The following is a 19,302-nucleotide window of genomic DNA, read 5'->3' on the forward strand; positions in this document are numbered from 1 at the left end:
CTCTGTGCTCCCCACCTCTGTTCCTCTGTTTGTCCCTCTCCCTCTTCAGTGTTCCTTAGTCAAAATGTTGCTTGCGTCCACCACCCCTCGATCCCTCCCATGTGACTGAATACTTGTGGTCTCCCACGTTGGGCTCTGGGCTACAGCAGCACCGCCGATGCCAATAAAACACTACATTCTCCTAAAATATGGTGGCGTGGTGGGGGCAAGACAGACTACAAACCACTGAGCAAGTCAGTCACTTCTTTCTGGACTTAGAGAAGACAAACATGGTCAGTTGGAGTGTTTGGGGAGGGGAGGAGAGTCCCCTGAGGAGTCTGGCAGAGGGAGTCAGCTATGGGATTGTCATTAACGGAAGGAAGAGTTTTAACAGTGGAAGACTGGCATTCAGCTGAACCTAGGATACAGTCCTGGCTAGCCTGAACTTACTAACTCTGGATGGGAAGGTTTTCAATGACATCTCTCTCTCTCTCTCTCTCTCTCTCTCTCTCTCGACCAATTTATACAAACAGTATATTTCTGCCTCCAAATCATCCTGAGTTCTCCTCACTGCCTCTCAAACTCATGAATACTTTTTAATTATTATTATTACACACATGTACCTATGTGCACACGAACACGCACACATACATAAGTATTCCTGTATTGTAGAATCTACCTAGTCCACTTGGTGTTGCTCACATATATGTACATGTGTTTCTGCTGACCGCTTGGCCTCAGAGGTTTGTCCCAGGAGAAAATTGACTCGCCCTCTCTGAGCAGCCAGTAGTTGCCTGTAGCTCTTCACCTGGGGATGGGGTCTTGTGAGACTTTCCCTGTCCACACACGCATGTCAAATGGTGTTACGGCTGTGCAGATCTTGATCCGGGAGCCATATTGTTGAAGTTTCGAGGATGCAGCTGCCCTGTCATGTCTGGAAATCAGCTTCTCACTGCCAATACTTCAGTCCTCTGGCTCTCCCTGTCCCTTTGCCTCTGCCTCTGCAATGTCCCCGAGCCTTTGATGTGAGGTGGCACACTTCCTATTCATCACAGTCGACGTTTGCCTTCCTCGGGGTAGTCTCAGAAAATTCTGTGCCCAAGGCAAAACTGCTTTCCTTTTTTAAGCTCCTGGGCCAGTGAATTCATCTTTGAATCATCTCGGCAAGACATCCCGAGGAACATTCTAGAATGTGGGCACTGCCGACATCCATTGCCACTGGAGGGACAAGACAGTTCGATTTGACAGATGTGTATTGATTAACACATCATTGCCCGTTAGAGTTGTAGGAGCAGAAGACGGGCACCGTGGCTGATCTTCACAGCCCAAAGCCATGGTGCCAGCCCGACAAGGGTACAGAGAAACCCTCACATGCCGCTTACGACGGGAAGGGGATTTTATTTAGCCTTTAGGTAGTCCCTGTTTTAATTTTTTAAAGTGGAGTCACTTTATCAAGTCAGTTTGTGTGGCCAGCATTTTCAGTTAAAATGCCATTGATGGTATGGTAGCCACCCCTCTGAGGCAAATCACAAGGTGCTCTTAGCAGCACTGGCTGGATACAGGTGTGAGCCTAGCATTGATGTCTTTGCGGTCCACTTAAAACACAAAGACAGGACAGCACCGCAGTAAAGCTCTGGTAGTGCTCGCCCCTGGTAGTGAGGCAGGGGGAACTCAAGCTCGAGGCCAGCCCAGCTATAAGGCAAGACCCAGAGTAAACAGCAAGGCCAGGGATGGAGCTCTCTGACTGGGCACTTAACTAGTACATGCGAAACAAGGCTCTGCATTCTATTTCCAGCCCTGAGAAAAATGTAACTGCTGTAAGTTAGTGTGCACTGCAGTCTAGGGATACTTTCCATGGTGAAGGTCTGAAGAGAAGTCTCAGCATTGAAAAAGGTGCTCTGACCTCACACACAGTCTGAGCTTACATTTGTTCTGTGGATGATCAGTGCTGCTGACAATGTATATATTAATTATGGCATTGTGACAAATGCAAAATATGGATGTCAACAAATTTTATATATATATATATATATATATATATATATATATATATATATATATATATATATATATACACCTATATATCAATATATCATTGCATATCTTTGGAAGTAGCAAATAATTTGAAGGAAAATAAATCTGTATCTCATTAAGTGTTCACAACTTTTCTTGTTATTTTGATAGTTTATAACTTGAAAAATTAATCTTATATCTAGATAACACATCTTACTTTTATACCTAGGAAAACAGCATATATATTTGACATTTATCCGAAACTTTATAACTTTAGTGTGATTTTAACAATACCTGTGAAGTATCATTGAAGACTTTTAGGTATCCATTTACAAATGAACGAGAGACTGGAGACATGGTTTTGCAGTTATAAGTTATGGATCTGATTTTTAGTTCTAGAACCTGAGGATTCAAGATCCTCTTGTGGCTTCTGTGGCTTAATCACATAACAGACATACATGCCCACACTCACACATACACATAACAGACATACATGCCCACACTCACACATACACATAACAGACATACATACCCGCACTCACACATACACATGACAGACATACATGCCTGCACTCACACATACACATAACAGACATACATGCCTGCACTCACACATACACATAAAATAAAAGCAGATGAATCTTATCAAACACGTTCTTTTAAAAGGTCTGTAAAGTTCTTATAAAGTACCTATGGAAAGAGTACCTTTCTTTTGTGGTCAGAAATTAGGGATATGATTTATTTAATCGCACACTTTGGGTGTTCTTATTTATTTTGTCTCACTGATACTTTACTTATGAAGGTATAGCAATGTCTGCTCTATCTTATTGTGTTTCATAGTATGAATTCTTTTGAAACATAACCTGTTTTCATATCTAATTCTTCGCCTATGATGTGGAAGTGACACTAATTATACAAAGTTCACTCAAGGGGACACAGAGTTCTTTTAAATTTTGAGACAGAGTCTCATGGTGCATCCCAGCCTGACTTGGAACACTCTGTGTCATCCTAGCTGGCTTCGAACTCACAAGAGACCCTCCAAACCCCAACCTTAAGCGCTAGTCTGGATATAACCATAGAAACAGAGACTGTTTTAATCCAGAGCTTGGAAACTTGCAACCATGAAGCTTTGGATCACTAGATGCTATTTCTCTTTCTTGCTAATAGGAATAGAAGAACAGGTATTCTTAAAATATACATGTATACATACACACATTCATGTGTGTGTTTTTATATTTACATATAAATACATGTCAGCAAATTAGCATCAAATGTAGAGGAAAAACAGATGTGTCCAGCACATCAGCTCTGAAACTGCAGTAACTATGAGTTTAGAGTTGGAAGAATTTGAAAGGTCAAAGTTCACCTCTGAGTGTTCTACAGAGATCTGGGCACACACACCATGTGACATAGGTAACTCCTAGGACCTGACAGGGAAGAATATGCCCTTCTTTAGGTAATTTAATTGGACGTCCTTGGTAATATCACCACCCTTGAGAGCCACAGGACTTGAAATTTACAAAATCCTTCAGCCTCAGAAGTGCCTCTTTCAACGACACACAGGCAGTTGAAGATATATCCTACAATTCTGATTTTCTGGGGACAAAGATGAGATTTTTTTGGCCTATATGAGGACAACATTATAAAAGCTAAATTTTCAAGTTATATACTACCAAGATAGTAAGAAAAACTTCAAACACTTAAATAGACACAGATTTACTTTTCTTCCAAGTATTTGCTACTTCCAAACATATCTAATACCACAGCGTTCTCATGAAAATCGCAAATTTCGTCTGGCTTCAGTTCTGGCATATCATGAAATGTATTTCCAGTACTCAGGCCTGACTGAAGACTGGTATGTAAGCGGCCTTTTCAAGACCCAAGAGACCTGACTTTTTCATGTCTGTTTCATAAGTTGAACATTTCTGTGCAGTTTTGATGGCTTTTGTGGATATTTCATAAACAGAGGGGAAAAAAAGAACTTGCAAGCAGAAATAGAATGGATGAAATGTTGCAAAAGAAATCATCTTTCTCTTGTGGTATTTTATTTCCAGTAGCACTTAAAATAACACGAGAGGAGATGCTGCCATTAAAAGTGTTATGACGGTGGCAGGGATGCCCTCAAATAGGTACAGATCTGTGTTTCCTCTGCTTCCCTATGCACGTCTTTGGAGGATCAGAGTTTCATTTTAAGTCAGCAGGAGCCCAGTCCCGAGGTCAGCCCTGTGTGTGCACAGGGGCAAGACAAGAATTTCAGGTCAAAGAATGGAATGTTCTGGTGCCAATTTTCATATAGATTACTTACCTCAAAACAATGATTCTGGTTCGGTCTGGTTCGGTTTTGGGAAACGGCTGAGTGACCGTGGTTTGGTGCATTCTGGTTGTCACTTTTCATCAGGATTCACAGATTTACACCAAACTAGAATTATTACCTGTTATGCCAAGGAAAACAGTTTATACACATGGAATCAAATGAATGAAGAGAGACCTAAGGCAGGACTGGGGAGAGAGCTCGGTGTTTAAAATGTCACTGGCTGTTCTTCCACAGGACAAGGATGCCACTCCCAACCCCAACTGGGTGGCTCACATCTCTGGACTCTGTCCAGGCACTAGGCACACACATGGGCCACTGATATAACTGTAGCCAAAGTGCCCACAACAGTCAGGCAAAAATGAAATATCAAAAAATAATAAAAATAAACAGATCCTGAGTAAATGTTTATGCTAAGACAGCACAGTGACTGCAACAACTGAACCACTAGTTACCACCATTATGTGGTTTGAATCATCATCATCCCAAGCTTTGAAAAGTTACATTTGTTAGGACAACATGATCTGAGAAGAAAATGCACTATGGGGACACCTTTAGCTATTCAAACGTGAACTGTCCAGCTTTTGCATAACCACATTGTTTTCTAGAGTCCGAGAATTTGGTTGGACCAAAGGAAATATTAAAAGTATTTTACAGAAGTATTGCCTTCAAGATGTTGCTGAGCCTCATGTACACAACACAGGTCTACTTAAGGCTGACAATTAATAGCAACGGGAATTGAGCAGGAAGAAACACTTGTCGGTCTGTCCCAAGCAGCCCATTACAGAGCTGATAACGCAACCTCATGCAATGTAATGGGACACACGCAAGAAAGCCCACGATTAAAACACTGGGGGCCGAGAGCTCTTCCATTACAGCATAAACTATTAAAGAAAGTTTCTAACTGGAGTGGGGGTGTGGGGGGGAGGGGGAGGGGGAGGGGTACAGGAGGATAAAGAAATACCTAGAGGACCGCCCAGCAGCCTGCAGAGCACAAGCTGCCTTCCCCTCAGACTGTGAGGAACGGAGCACGGCTGACAGTCAGATCGCTCTAGAATTCTGAGTGGATTTAAGAAGAAAACCACAAAGATAGAAATGTCCAAAAGAGGCACCACGCTGCCTTCCCATGTCATTCTGGCAGCCAGACCCCTTCGTCCTCCCTGATCTCTTCGCAAGCCTTTCTCCCAGTTCTCTCAGGGCTCTAATTAACCTGGTCTCATCTCATCTTGCTCACTTCCCCGTTCCTCCTCCGTACAGCGATTCTGCCTTCTTCCTTCCATCCTTCCATCCAGACATCTGCACAACGATTTCTACCCCAAACACCACTTCCATCAAAACAGATTAGCTCATTAAGAGTGACCTCAGGACACAGCGATGGATGCTCTCAATAGCAGCTCAGCTCTTGTGAAATGTTACTATCCTTGCGACCCTCTGTGATTCTAAGCCCCTTGAGAGTAAGGATTTTATGGTCCTGCTAAGCATAGTGCTTGTCTGCCCTCACTACACTGCCCCTCTTTTGAAAAAGTACTTTGTGGTCATAGCCCAGTGCCTTGGATCATTGCAGGAGCATGTCAAGTTAACATAGGCAAAATATAATTTTGCGTAGGAAAAATAAATCCATATTCTTGAACTCCTCTCCAGAAAGACTCCATATTCAGAAAGATTATGAAATTGAGAGGCAGGATTTGTTGGTATTTATTTTTCTAAATTAGGCCTGACCCTCTGGATGTAAAATTTGTGAGGACCATAGTCAATGGAAAGATACTGTGTATTGTAGAATATAGGTGCACATGCATATGTCTATGTGCATATTCATGTTTATGTGCATGTGTGTGTGTGTGTATACACTTTTGTGGTTAGGGAAACCATGCCACCCAGACCTGACAGAGGAACTGGGTGTTGTGTTGAAATCCATGCAGAAATCTCTGCCTTTGCAGCCCACCACCACGTGACACATACGGTAGCACATGCCTGCTGCTCAGGCACTCTGGAGGTAGAGGCAGGAAGACAGGAAATCAGGGTCAGATTTCACTACACTGTAAGTTTAAGTATAGCCGGGGCTACATGAGGCCAGAAAAAGTAACTCAAGCAGTATTTTGATCAGATATAGGTTAATTAGCTGACTTTATATTTTGCACATTAGCTTTATTAACTCACTAAGATACATATTAAAGTGAGCGGCCTCCCTCCTGTAGAGAATGACCAGGTGATTATTACGGGTATTTGCTGGTTTGGTTACATTGTTTAATTAATAATCCAGGAGACAAATTTTAGAAGATAAATCTTACTCATTACTTTTCTGGGTTTTTATCTTTTTGAGAGTCTCTTTCTCTGCTTCTTGCATGACAAACAATCCCTTAAGATAATAGAAAGTCGAGACATCCATTTACAGATACATATGTCTATGACATCTATGCATAGATTATGCATAGCACTGTGTAATCTACCTCACTGAACATAACATATTGCATCATGTACAGCATTTACATTGTTACTTATCTAATATATTTTTACACAGACACAACTTCATAGTACCTATGTATATAAAATACGATGTGCAATATTACATGTTACAAATACTTTAGTAGAGAAGATTGTTATATATATAATACATCTTATTCTGTAGTAACCAAATGGACAGATTCATTTCATGAGGTAATCTAGTAGATAAAAACACTATTTAAGAATAACATAAAACTCTAAGTTAGAATCTCTCAGTATTTTCTCCTTAATTCATTTGAAGATTGAAGCTGGGAAGATCATTCAGTGGGTGAAGAGTGCGCCGGGGGTGCCTGCATGAGAACCCAAGTTTAGATTCTTCCCACATCTCTGTCACCCCAACACCAAGATACCCAAGAGCTTGCTAGCCAGACAGCATCCTGGAACAGATGGACTCGGTTCCAGTGAGAGGCCTCCTCTCAAAAATCAAGATAGAGAGATGACTAATGAATCCATTTAGTGTCTGACTCTGTTCCCAGCACTTATTGTGTATGTGGTGAGTGTGCCCATTAGTACACACACACACACACACACACACACACACACACACACACTTTTATAATGATGTCATTGTTTTTGATATATAAAATCTTTTATGCTCTTCAGACTGAGAAATATATCATACTTCTAATGGTATGGGCCGTGAAAAATTAAATGCAAGGCATTACAGCTGAGTTCACTACACATTAATTATTTTAATTGACTATTTCTTAAATGAATATCTGATAAATCAGTCTCGCCATGCCTCACGTCTAGTGGCACGCTTAAGTAGAAGAGACACTTGAGAATCATTATTCTCTGAGGGCACGCATATACAGCCAAGTTCATGACCGTGAAAACCAAACTCTACCTGAGACCCAACTCTCAGTTTTCTTCTCTTTACTTGGATTTAGACTTTGGCCTGTGCCCTGGGATTATATCATATAGGCAGAATATGTAGTCCAACAAAACACCTTCAGTATTCTGAGAAAAAATACTTTGTCTCCAGAGCATTCTGCATAAGTATCTAACGGCTTTTCCTTAATAGCACATGGCTGCTCCTGACACAGTCATGAAGAGAGTGAATGTCTCATGCACTCTGTTGAGGTTGTCAGTTCTAAATCATGATTAATTGGCCTGTGTATATCCCTGGACCACCCAACTGAACATCAGCCAGGAATGGACCCTAAGTCTGGCCAGTTAGTGGCTTAAAGGCCCATACCACCCTCTTAGTCTCTTGACATGTTGCTCTTGTCCTAGTGACCCCAGAGATTCTGGGTCAGTGTAAGCTGGCATGTGTTTTATGTAGAAACAAAAGTAGGCACCATCATCATCACCATCACCATCAGTACCACCACCATCATCATCAAATCACCATCACCATCACCATCACTACCACCACCATCACCATCAAATCACCATCACCATCACCATCACTGCCACCACCATCATCATCAAATCACCATCACCATCACCATCACTACCACCACCATCACCATCAAATCACCATCACCATCACCATCACTACCACCACCATCATCATCAAATTACCATCACCATCACCATCACTACCACCACCATCACCATCAAATCACCATCACCATCACCATCACTACCACCACCATCACCATCAAATCATCATCACCATCAGTACCACCACCATCATCATCAAATCACCATCACCATCACCATCACTACCACCACCATCACCATCAAATCATCATCACCATCAGTACCACCACCATCATCATCAAATCACCATCACCATCACCATCACTACCACCACCATCATCATCAAATCATCATCACCATCACCATCACTACCACCACCATCATCATCAAATCATCATCACCATCAGTACCACCACCATCATCATCAAATCACCATCACCATCACCATCACTACCACCACCATCACCATCAAATCACCATCACCATCACCATCACCATCACTACCACCACCATCATCATCAAATCATCATCACCATCACCATCACTACCACCACCATCATCATCAAATCACCATCACCATCACCATCACTACCACCACCATCATCATCAAATCACCATCACCATCACCATCATCATCATCAAATCATCATCACCATCACCATCACCATCACTACCACCACCATCATCATCAAATCATAATCACCATCACCATCCCCTACCACCACCATCATCATCAAATCACCATCACCATCACCATCACTACCACCACCATCATCATCAAATCACCATCACCATCCCCATCATCATTATGTACCTTAGTGGGTTCCTTATGGATGTCACAAGTTTGCTTTCCATAACTCACATTCATTGGCCTACAACATCTGTAACTTCAATTCCACAGGATGTGGTATGATCACTGGGATTGGCAGGCACACACACACACACACACACACACACACACACACACACACACACACACAAATTTAAAAAGTAAGCCCATTCAAATAATGGCATTTGGAACATTTACAGTGTTTATGAGAAGTATTTCTATATAAAATTTAGGTATGTGAATGTGTTTGAAATTTTAACCACTTTAGATGCTTCATAGTTTGATAAACATATTACAAGGGTCTATATCCATGTTGCCCAAATTGAGATTGTGTCCTCTTCCACATCAGATATAACATTCTCATCAACATTAAATCCAACATTATATTATTAGTTGTGAAGGTTTGTTTTGTTGTTGTTGCTGCTGCTGCTTTTTAAAAAGATTGGTTAGCACACCTTTCCTCTTGGGGTGGATGGCTTCTTAGATAGACAGTTTGCAGAACTCTCAGCTCAGAGGCCGTGTCTGGGAAGTGGGTCAAATTATCACAGGCTTCAGCACTAGAATAAACAAGAGGATATGCAGGGCTTTGCAGCCTGTAATATAGAAGGAGAGGGGGCTGGGGCTGTGGAGACTAGGACCCCACAGAGGTACAGGGTTTCACTTAAATGTTGGGGGGGGGTGTGATACCGGTTGGCAACTAGGAAATAAAGCGAGTAGTAGTTAACAAATCAGCAAGTAAACTGAACCAACAGCTATTTGTTAAAAGAACTTCAAAAGTTAATGACTAACACATAAAACTCATTGTACATACAGTCATAACGTCAACATACTCCTCCGAACAGTTATGCAACAGCACATTAAACTATCAATTTACTTCTTGGAAACTAGTTTTGTTTCTAACAAAACTGAATTAGAAAGTTCTTTTACTTTCTTTTGGACAAGGGAAAAGATCAGTAAACAGTGCACAGTTAGGTTCACATTTTTATCTCTTTTCTAATATGTTGGTTTTAAAAGGAAGGGGAGAGAAAAATACTTTAAGTTAGCCACAGTTGGAAAATGTTTTCTTCTGATGAACAGATTGGGGACTAAGGAGTGACCTGCAAGCAGTTAGGTGGTCCTTGTATGTTCTGTTTGCTGCTACTTCTCGATGGCAGGGACTGAATTCAGGGCTCCACAACCACAAAGTATGTAGAGCACGGAGCTGTAATCCCAGTCCCCCTTGTAAAAGCATTTAGAGTAAAAACTAATATCAGATCCCTAGGTGTGGCAGAACGTTCCCCTAATGAATAAAGATTCCCGTCGCTGGGTGAGGAGTAGGCAGGACTTCCAGGTCAGAGAGAGGAAGCATTTTTTAGAACTTAATATTAAAACCACCTATGCCTTCCGTGTGTATCTCCTTGTATTTTCAAAATTCTAAAAGTGTGAAGAACAAGACCTGAAGAAAATTTCAATTTTTGTAAAACATGCCCAAAAGTCCATTTAGGCAACTGAATTTGGATGGTGGTTGTGGACTTCATCGCTTTAACAAATTCATCATAAATAGTTCAAAATAAGGAGGTGTAGGCAATTTTGTCTTTTAAAAAGCTTGTTTCTGTGGGTTATTTATGAAGATAATTCTTTAACCATTAAAATTACCTAACAGTTCATGTTGCCTTAAAATATTCTATCTTTTAATGTCTGAAGAACAAATAAATCTCTTTTTTGCTCCCATGATGCAACACTGTATTGGGAGTAATAAAAGACAGAGATGGCACACTTAAAGGATTAATTTTCACAAGAAGAATAGAGAGCATTGTAACAGGGCACCTGGTACAATGACCCTTTCGCTGAAGCCTCTGTACAGTGAGTCACAGAGAACTCAGACCTACTTTTGAGGACAAGAGAAGGGACCAAGGCTGTGAAGACTGAGATCTCAGAGATGCAGGCATTTACTTGAAGACCCTGAATAGTTGGAGGGATGCATCCTGTAGTTTGCACAGCCCCTAATCTGCAGCCCTTGGATAGTCATTTGTTTAGTGTATATTATAGACACGCAGATTTAACAACGCTTAGCTACAAATCATCTTTAAACACTTGAGTACAATGAAGAAAAGAAATACTTTATCAGGATTCGATCTGAACCATTCCTCTAATTAACAGTTAATATGATTTCTAATGTTTATTGTTTGCAGACTTTGTGAGCATTAGGAAACTTGAAATGCTGACACTTCACCTCAGACAAATTGTCTTCTGTAGGGCAGGCAAGCTTGCATTACCTCAAATTGTCTTCTGTAGGGTAGGCATGCTTACATCACCTCAGACAAATTGTCTTCTGTAGGGCAGGCAAGCTTGTATCACCCATAAGGAGAAGTCTTTAAAGAGAAGATTTCTGAAATATTTCATGTCTGAAACCTTCATTTCAACACTATAAATCAAAACGGTGACATAACAGGAAACTGCCTCAGACTCCCTGACCTTCTCCCTCTCCTCCTCTCCCTGTCTCTCCCTTCCCCACTGTATGTGTGTGTTTCTGTCTGTCTGTCTGTCTGCCTATTCTACTCATCCCCAGGGTTCTCTGCCATAGACAATTTGATTCTCATGAAAATCTCCCAAACTACAAGACATCAGTTAACTGTCGTAGCTGCCACTAAGCATTAAGCAGCCTGTCACCGGGGCTCACTAGACCACTGGGGATTGTTGCCCCAGGACCCACACATATGTGTACATGAGCCCAGAATAGAGGCCTTTTATCAGATCGCTGGCGCAAGATGATGCCTACCCCCCTCTCGGGATACTACCTAGTGATAGTCAGTTTGCTTATGCCGGAATACCCACTTAAGGTCTATTAGAAACCTAAACTAAGAGAGACTATTGATGATTTCTGAACAGAAATTGTTGAGACTTCTGAGCTCATTCCAGATATCATATTGTGCTCTGCGTCAGGATCATAGCTCATCAACATTTTAATCTGTTGATTAAATGTTTCTCTGAATGATAAACCTTCCCTCCCTTCATGTGATCATTTTTAGCTCTCCAAGTTCAGTGGGTCAGTCTGCAGCTCATTCTATGATGTTTAAAATGTCTTCCAGCCTGTCTGATATGAATTCCTTTTCTACGTTCAGTAGTGACATCAGTTTATACCTTCAAGCCTAGTGACAGATGCCAGTGTCCCCAGTGCAGACTTGGAACAGTTTGAAAGTAAATGTATTGAAATTATGACTCTAAGGTACTTTTCTAGAACATTTCAGGAGAGGAGAATTCAAAGTACCAAAGCTTAAATGTGATTTAGAAGGAAAAGATTGAAATATTAAGGGAGAAGGAAAATTATAAACAAATGGGGAGTACCTGGTCTATAAAGTGTTACATCTAAATTGGGGGACTTCCCTTACAAGTGAAACTTGGTCGTTTTATCCCTGGTAGGTTGGCTCACCAAGGAGCCTTAGCTCCCGATTGGGGGTGATAGACTTCCCCAGAGTGAGATATTTGACTATTGAAACTCAGGCAGGGTTGTTAAAAAGGTGGAGAGAAAAGATAGTGACACATGTCCTACAGTGCACAGACAGCCACCCAAATCAAATGATTCCAGCCCCAAAGAGTCCTACAGGTGAAGATGACCAAGAAATGTGTCTAGCTTATTGTCATAGGAACAGGGAAGTTGTAAGGTCTTTTATTACCTAGGATCTAAAGTCATACTCTGTACTGTGTGTGTCTGTATGTGCAGGTATGTGTGTGTCTGCAGGTGTGTGTGTGTGTCTGCAAATGTGAGTGTATGAAGGGTATATATGTGTGCAGATGTGTGTGTGCAGGTATGTATGTGTGCATGTCACAAGTGTGTGTGTGTGTGTATGTACACAGGTGTGTATATGTACAAATATGTTGCACAGGTTTGTGTATGGGGGCTCGGTTGTGTATGTGTAGGTATGTGTGTTTATGCAGGTATATGTGCAGGTGTGTGTGTGTGTGTGTGTGTGTGTGTGCAGGTATGTGTGTGTGTGCATGTCACAGGTGTGTGTGTGTGTGTGTGCATGTACACAGGTATGCATGTGTACATATATGTTACACAGGTTTGTGTATGGGGGTGCAGGTGTGTATGTGTAGGTATGTGTGTGTATGCAGGTATATGTGCAGGTGTGTGTGTGTGTGTGTGTGTCCAAGTGTGGAGGTCACATATAGACATTGGATATCATTATGCATTTTATTTTTTGAAACAGTCTTTTTCAATGAATCTGAAACTTACAGTTTTAGTTTGACCAGCTGGCCAGTAAGCTGTAGAAATCCTCCTGACTCCACACCTTCACCCCTGGGGTTATGGGTACGTGTGGCTGCTGAGGAATAGGAATTGTGTCCTCATGCTTTTACAGCAAGCACTTTGCCTCCTGAGCCATCTTCCCAGACTCATGCTACCTATGCACCCTGCTGTTTATAACGGAGATCTCTGTCCCTTGTAAGAAGGGACTGATGGCACAGGACACCAGAACACAGGGACGGTTGAGGGCACTCCAGAGGCTATCAGAGGAGAACTGTGGATAGGAAGAATGGGTTTCTTCCGGTCATTCAAACTTTTTTCTTTATTCTTAATGTAAAATGAGCATGAGATATAAATGATATTGTATAGAGAACCTTCTTCTTTTCTAGGTTTTCAAGTGTGTGCGTGCATGTTTGTGTCTGTTTAAGGTTCATAGCATTGAGTTGTTCAATAACAAAGGTGGTAAACACCTTGCTGAAGTATTGGTAGAAAAGGAACAGAGGGTATTTCAAGTTACAAACTAGGTGGTGAATACGGCTGAAATGACTTTAGTTAAGAACAAGCAACTCGGAGTAAAAGCTCTGGTTTACTCGCTCGGTGTGAAGGCCCCTGGAGTCCACCCGAGGCTACAGTCAATGAGCAGGTGGAGAATGGAAGCCAATGAGAAACGAATGTGCTAGAGCTGAGCCCAAGGACTCAGGCCTGTGTTTTATGCATCTGGGTCTAAAGGCATCGCCACCATGGTGAAAGCACGCCTGCCTGAAATTTCTGGAACTGGGCATGCATTTCTTAATGTGAACTTCAGAATGCAAGGATGTGTTCTTGAAAAGGAGAACCGTCTATGGTGGTTGTATTGGTGCGATCCATAAATAGTCAAGTGCATATTCTATAACAGCCATTGACCCACGTGGAAAATCCTGCTTGACTAATGATGGGTGGGTTGGTTTTGGACTATTTACCTTTTAAAATGTATGTATTATGCGTATTTGTATATGTACACAAAAGTGCAGTACCCAAAGAGGCCCAAAAAGGATGTCAGAGCCCCAAAACTGAAGTTACAGGTCACCATGAGCTCATATTTAGATGCTGGGAATTGAACCCAGGAACTCTACAAGAGTAACCAGTGCCATTAAACTCTGAGCCAGCTCCCGAGTCCTAATGTGGGATTACTGACTGTGTTTATATAATCTTACCCGTTTCCATACAAGCAATGTAAAATTAGCTGGCAACTAAACGTTTGATTTCCAATAGCTGTGTAGGTAAAATCTTAAGAGAGTAGAATTTGAGAATGATTGGCATTGCCACACCAGACAAACAGTTATTAAACAAGTAAAGAGGTAGATGAACTGCAAGTGTATGTTCTGAGGGTTATGATTACTTGTATATTATCAGGTTATATTACTTGTATATTATATATATTTGCTCCTAGCTCACGGGTATGCATATACTTGCATGTGGTAAAAGACAAGGATGGAGACAAGATCAGTAAAGAACTTAGGGGAGGATGAGAGGGAGCTGGAAATGCAGCCCAACGGAATCTATGAGGAGAGGATTTTAAAAGAGTCCTTTCCCACGTAAGTCTAGACTACATCAAATTGAGATTACTGATACTAGGACTGGAACACTTTTTCTCAACAAGCAGTCTAAGTAAATGAACATTATAAAATGTAGTTTGTGTAATGTAGCATAGACAGTAGAGAGTCACAGGAAGTCACCAAGCTACATAAAGTGGCTACACAACTTTTTGCCGGTGAGTAGAATAACGCGTGCATTTCCGTGAGCCTTTGCATGATTATGTAAGTAACGATGCTGTAAGCTCAGAAGTGCAGAGGATGGAGCCAGTCCGTCTCCCAAACTCTCCGGTAAACGTCATTATGTGAGCTAAAAGGACACAACATGTTGTAGCCAAAACCCACCTGAGCTTCTTGCAATAAATTGTTGGTTATGTGACTGTATCGAGGTGATAGGCAAAGCCCGGGGCTCACATCTGTGACCCCACACTTGAGAGGGAGAGCGAGAGGATCAGGACAACAAAGAAACAAAAATCACTGTGGTATTGAAGATTAAACAAGTGATTCTGGATATCTATAATGAGATCGGCAAGCATAAATAACTCTTTCCATGAGTTGAAACATGTTTACCACAGCTTACATGTCTGTTTATGTTTAGATTTTCCTAAACCATTTATCATTTAGAACTACTCAAAAAGTAAATAAAATCCCTGGAACTATCGTTTTATGGATAAAAGAAATAATTACAAAGTAACAACATTTGTAAAAGTTTCATTGTGGCAAACTTGTTCAACACTTGGTTGAGTGTCTGAAAAAAAATTGCTCTCCTCTCTGCTTGCTGGTGGATTGGTGACAAATGTTTCCCAGACCTTGGAAGTTACTAGAGTCTTTTGTGTGTGAATTATTAATTTATATCTTATTGACTGTTTCACTGGTAAGCATAGAGTTTGGCCATGATGGGTTGTTCATTGTTTTTCTTCTACATTAGACACTGCAAGTGAAATACAAGGTAGAAAATGTCATACCTCCCATGTTTGTGCGCATATCCACGACTCGGAGAACGCACGTCTAAAGCCACAGGCCAAGCCCATCTTCCAGTTAAATGCTGTCGAATTCTATTCAGTCAAATAAACAATAATTAATAGAAAATTGGGATGGAGCTATAAGTTTCTAGTTCTTCATGAATAATGGCCCTTGCTTTATGATGTCAGCAGCAGTAAATTATTAAAATTGACCAAATTGTGAGATGTAATATTATGGGCAAAAATTACTTATGCAGTTCCCAGCATTAGGATCATGCATGTGAGTTCTTATTAAATCCACCACTAGCCTGTCACACTGTGAAGGAGAGACTGAAAGGGCAAATTCGAATGACATTTCTATCAAATTGGCACTGCCGACCTGTCATAGTCCTTGGGGCCCTGCACTTTTTGCCATTCAGACACTGCGTTACCTTGAAGGAAATACTGAAAGTTCCAGTGCACCCACAGTGTTCACAAGCAAACGAGTCACCCGTCAGTGTGAACCTGTAACAGCCGTGAGTGTTTCACCATGTCAGGATCCCCAGTCCCCTCGGGTTCACCAGTGATGTCACCCCTCTTCCTGGTCCACGTGCACGCTCTCTGATTGTGTGCCCCACTCCGACTCTGAGCATGCACCCTGCTCTCTCTTCCCACCCAGTTTCTACACAGTCTGGGTCAGGCATGACCTTGCCAAAACTTTCCCAGAAACTCTTTGCCGGAGTTGTTGGTCCCACCCTAAGGATGTTTTAGGGGCGTCACTGAGGCCCTGGGCCTCACACAGAGCACAAACATGGCAGAGAGGGGAACACGCCCGATATTTGCAGCTGCACACTTAGTAGCATTACTAATCTACCAGGCTGTCAGGATATTAGACGCGATTGATGGAGAAGTACAGATTCATATCCTGGAACACCCCACCCCACCTCCCATGCCTGGCCAATCTTGGTAGCACTAAGTTTTTTACCCACACCCCATTTTTAATTTTAAGAGTATATATCTCAACCAAATTTCTAAGAGTCTACTCATATGACATATTTTAAATTGTGTGTTCTCCCATTGAAGAAGCTTTCTGGAACCTAGTATAACCTTTGAAAATTGCCCCCTTTATAAGCTGGCAACCTTTAAGTTCATTAGAATCCCTGAAAAATTCCTCTTTAAACCGAGGTTGTGGGGACTCACCTCCAAGCATCTGCAGCAGTTGGCCTTGAAGCCAGTTGTTGGGTTCTACAGACAATACTGGCCCACAAACGGCTTATATGTATATATGTGTGTATATATATATAAACTATATGAACTCTACATCTGTGCGATGGTCACACATTACTTCAAGTTCTTACTAACTGAGACATTCTGGATGTTCTGTCTGAAGAGCTCAACTGAGTTTCACACTCAGGATGGGGATACTTTGGCCTTTATACCTTTTTAAGCATACAAATATATTATTCCAAGTCATATCTCGCCATCAGGAAGGGAACTGTCTTATTTAACTACTTACCAAGAGTCCATTAATGGATATAATTTTATATAATGGCCATTAACTTACTATATATTTCTAATGATATCAGATGCCCTATAAGAATTACCTCATTGGTTTAAAACAATGTGTTTTTCTTTTTAAAATAAACCACAGCTTAAGAAAGGTTTTAGGAACAGTTGTTCCTACTCTGTTGACAGGGTTTCTCTTCTTCTATTTTAGTTGAACATTTTCATTGGTTAAGAGACAATAGTCATTTCCTACACATTTCTTGACCTGCTTTTATAATTACAGAACTGAATTAAAGGCTACACAATCCAGAATTTATCACCTTCAGCTCTGTTAGCATTTGAGCTTGGTAATTCTGCATTGTGGGAAGTTGCCTTCAGTTTTGTAGAGTATTTAGTAATCTTTCACACCTCGAACTAGATTACAGAAGTGTCTACACCTTCAAGTTACTAGAAGATGCCTCCAAACATTGCATTGTTTAATGTTCTTCAGAAGGTACAAAAATTCTACTAGTAGAATAAAGACCATATCATGAAGGGTCTTATATGTAGAATGTATTTTCTTAATTTTTCTTTTATTGGATATTTTTTATTTACATTTCAAATGTTATCCCCTTTGCAAGTTTCCCATTTGGAAACCCACATCACATCCCCTCCCCCCGCTTCTATGAGGGTGCTTCCCACCCATCCACTTTCTCCAGCCTCCCCACTCTGGCATTTCCCTACACTGGCATCAAGCCTTTCACAGGACCAAGGGCCTCTCCTCCCATTGATGTCCCCCAAGACCATCCTCTGCTATATAAGTGGTCTCTCTCCATGTGTACTTTTGTGCACAGAATCTATAACCTATAATCTATAATCATGAGGCCCTTTCAACACACAAGTATGTACTATGTACCTTTGGTATCATCACAGTTTTCTTTATGAAGTAATTTTTAATAGCCTGTTGGTGTATGAACACACACACACACACACACACACACACACACACATACACACACATACACACACATCCCATATGTGTGTATGTCAGTGTTCTACTGTCTCTGAAAATATAAGAGTTCCATGTGTAAAGATTTTACGTTTTTAGTTTAAGAGGTATAAATGTTTAATTGTAGTGAGAAATGTTTTCAGATTTTGTTCACATTTCTTTGTTATCTATTTGCCTTATTTGATTAAAGATTGTTTCACTTTAAAACAAAATCCCTGAGATTGAAAATTGTCACATATACTCTTAACTCATGAAATAGTACTTAAAAGAAAAATCTTTATTCTGCAGTAAAATTTGAGTACTGCTGAATCTGATATCAACAATATCCAGAATGTTCCAGTTTTAGAGCATAGAGGGGTGGAATGGTTTGAATGCTGAAGGTAGCGGAGAGCTACTGTGTCAGATTCCCATGATGCAACAGAAACCCAGCAGTATTGTATCCATAAATGTTAAGTGAATAACACCTTGGGAGCTAAGAGAGAAGGTTCTTCATCAAGCAACGTTCTTACAGCACACAATAATTGAAGTCGCAACACTGAATTGGCCTTAGACAGATGTATATACCACATGATTTTCCAATGTTCCAGGGAATATTTTGAGCATCTTCTGGATCTCATGTTTATGACTATGGTGGTGTTTATTTAGGTGTCTGGACAATACATGATACCATAATATTAATCACATTTACTTTAATTTTGTGGCTAAGAAGCTAAAACCGCTTTTGTGGAACATAGGGGAAGAGATTGTTTCCTGAGAACATTCTATTCCGTTCTATATTCAATCGGGAGAGCAGCTCTGAACAGAGCCACACACCCACCGATGGTCCAGGTCCTCTGAACCTCTACACCTGGACCAAGATGCTTGACATTTAACTGGCCTGTTCCAGAGACCAAAACCAAACAAACGGAAAAGCCTGACCATCATCGTACTTGTATATGAACTGTGCAAAATGTCTCACAATGAAAGCACACTTCGGACATCAGCCCCAGAGTAGTTCTCCCAGGCCGTA

The 19,302-nt window shown here is 41.1% G+C and overlaps 1 protein-coding gene across 6 annotated transcripts in view; it reads left to right on the forward strand.

The window, feature by feature from the left end:
- SOX5 (SRY-box transcription factor 5) overlaps positions 1–19,302 on the forward strand; it is a gene marked incomplete at both ends in the record, with an annotated part of 351,905 nt that overhangs the window by 295,766 nt on the left and 36,837 nt on the right. The gene's annotated exons all lie outside the window — the stretch shown is intronic.

This window comes from Micromys minutus (genome assembly GCF_963924665.1).
Source record: "Micromys minutus genome assembly, chromosome: 3".
Taxonomy (NCBI): Eukaryota; Metazoa; Chordata; class Mammalia; order Rodentia; family Muridae; genus Micromys; species Micromys minutus.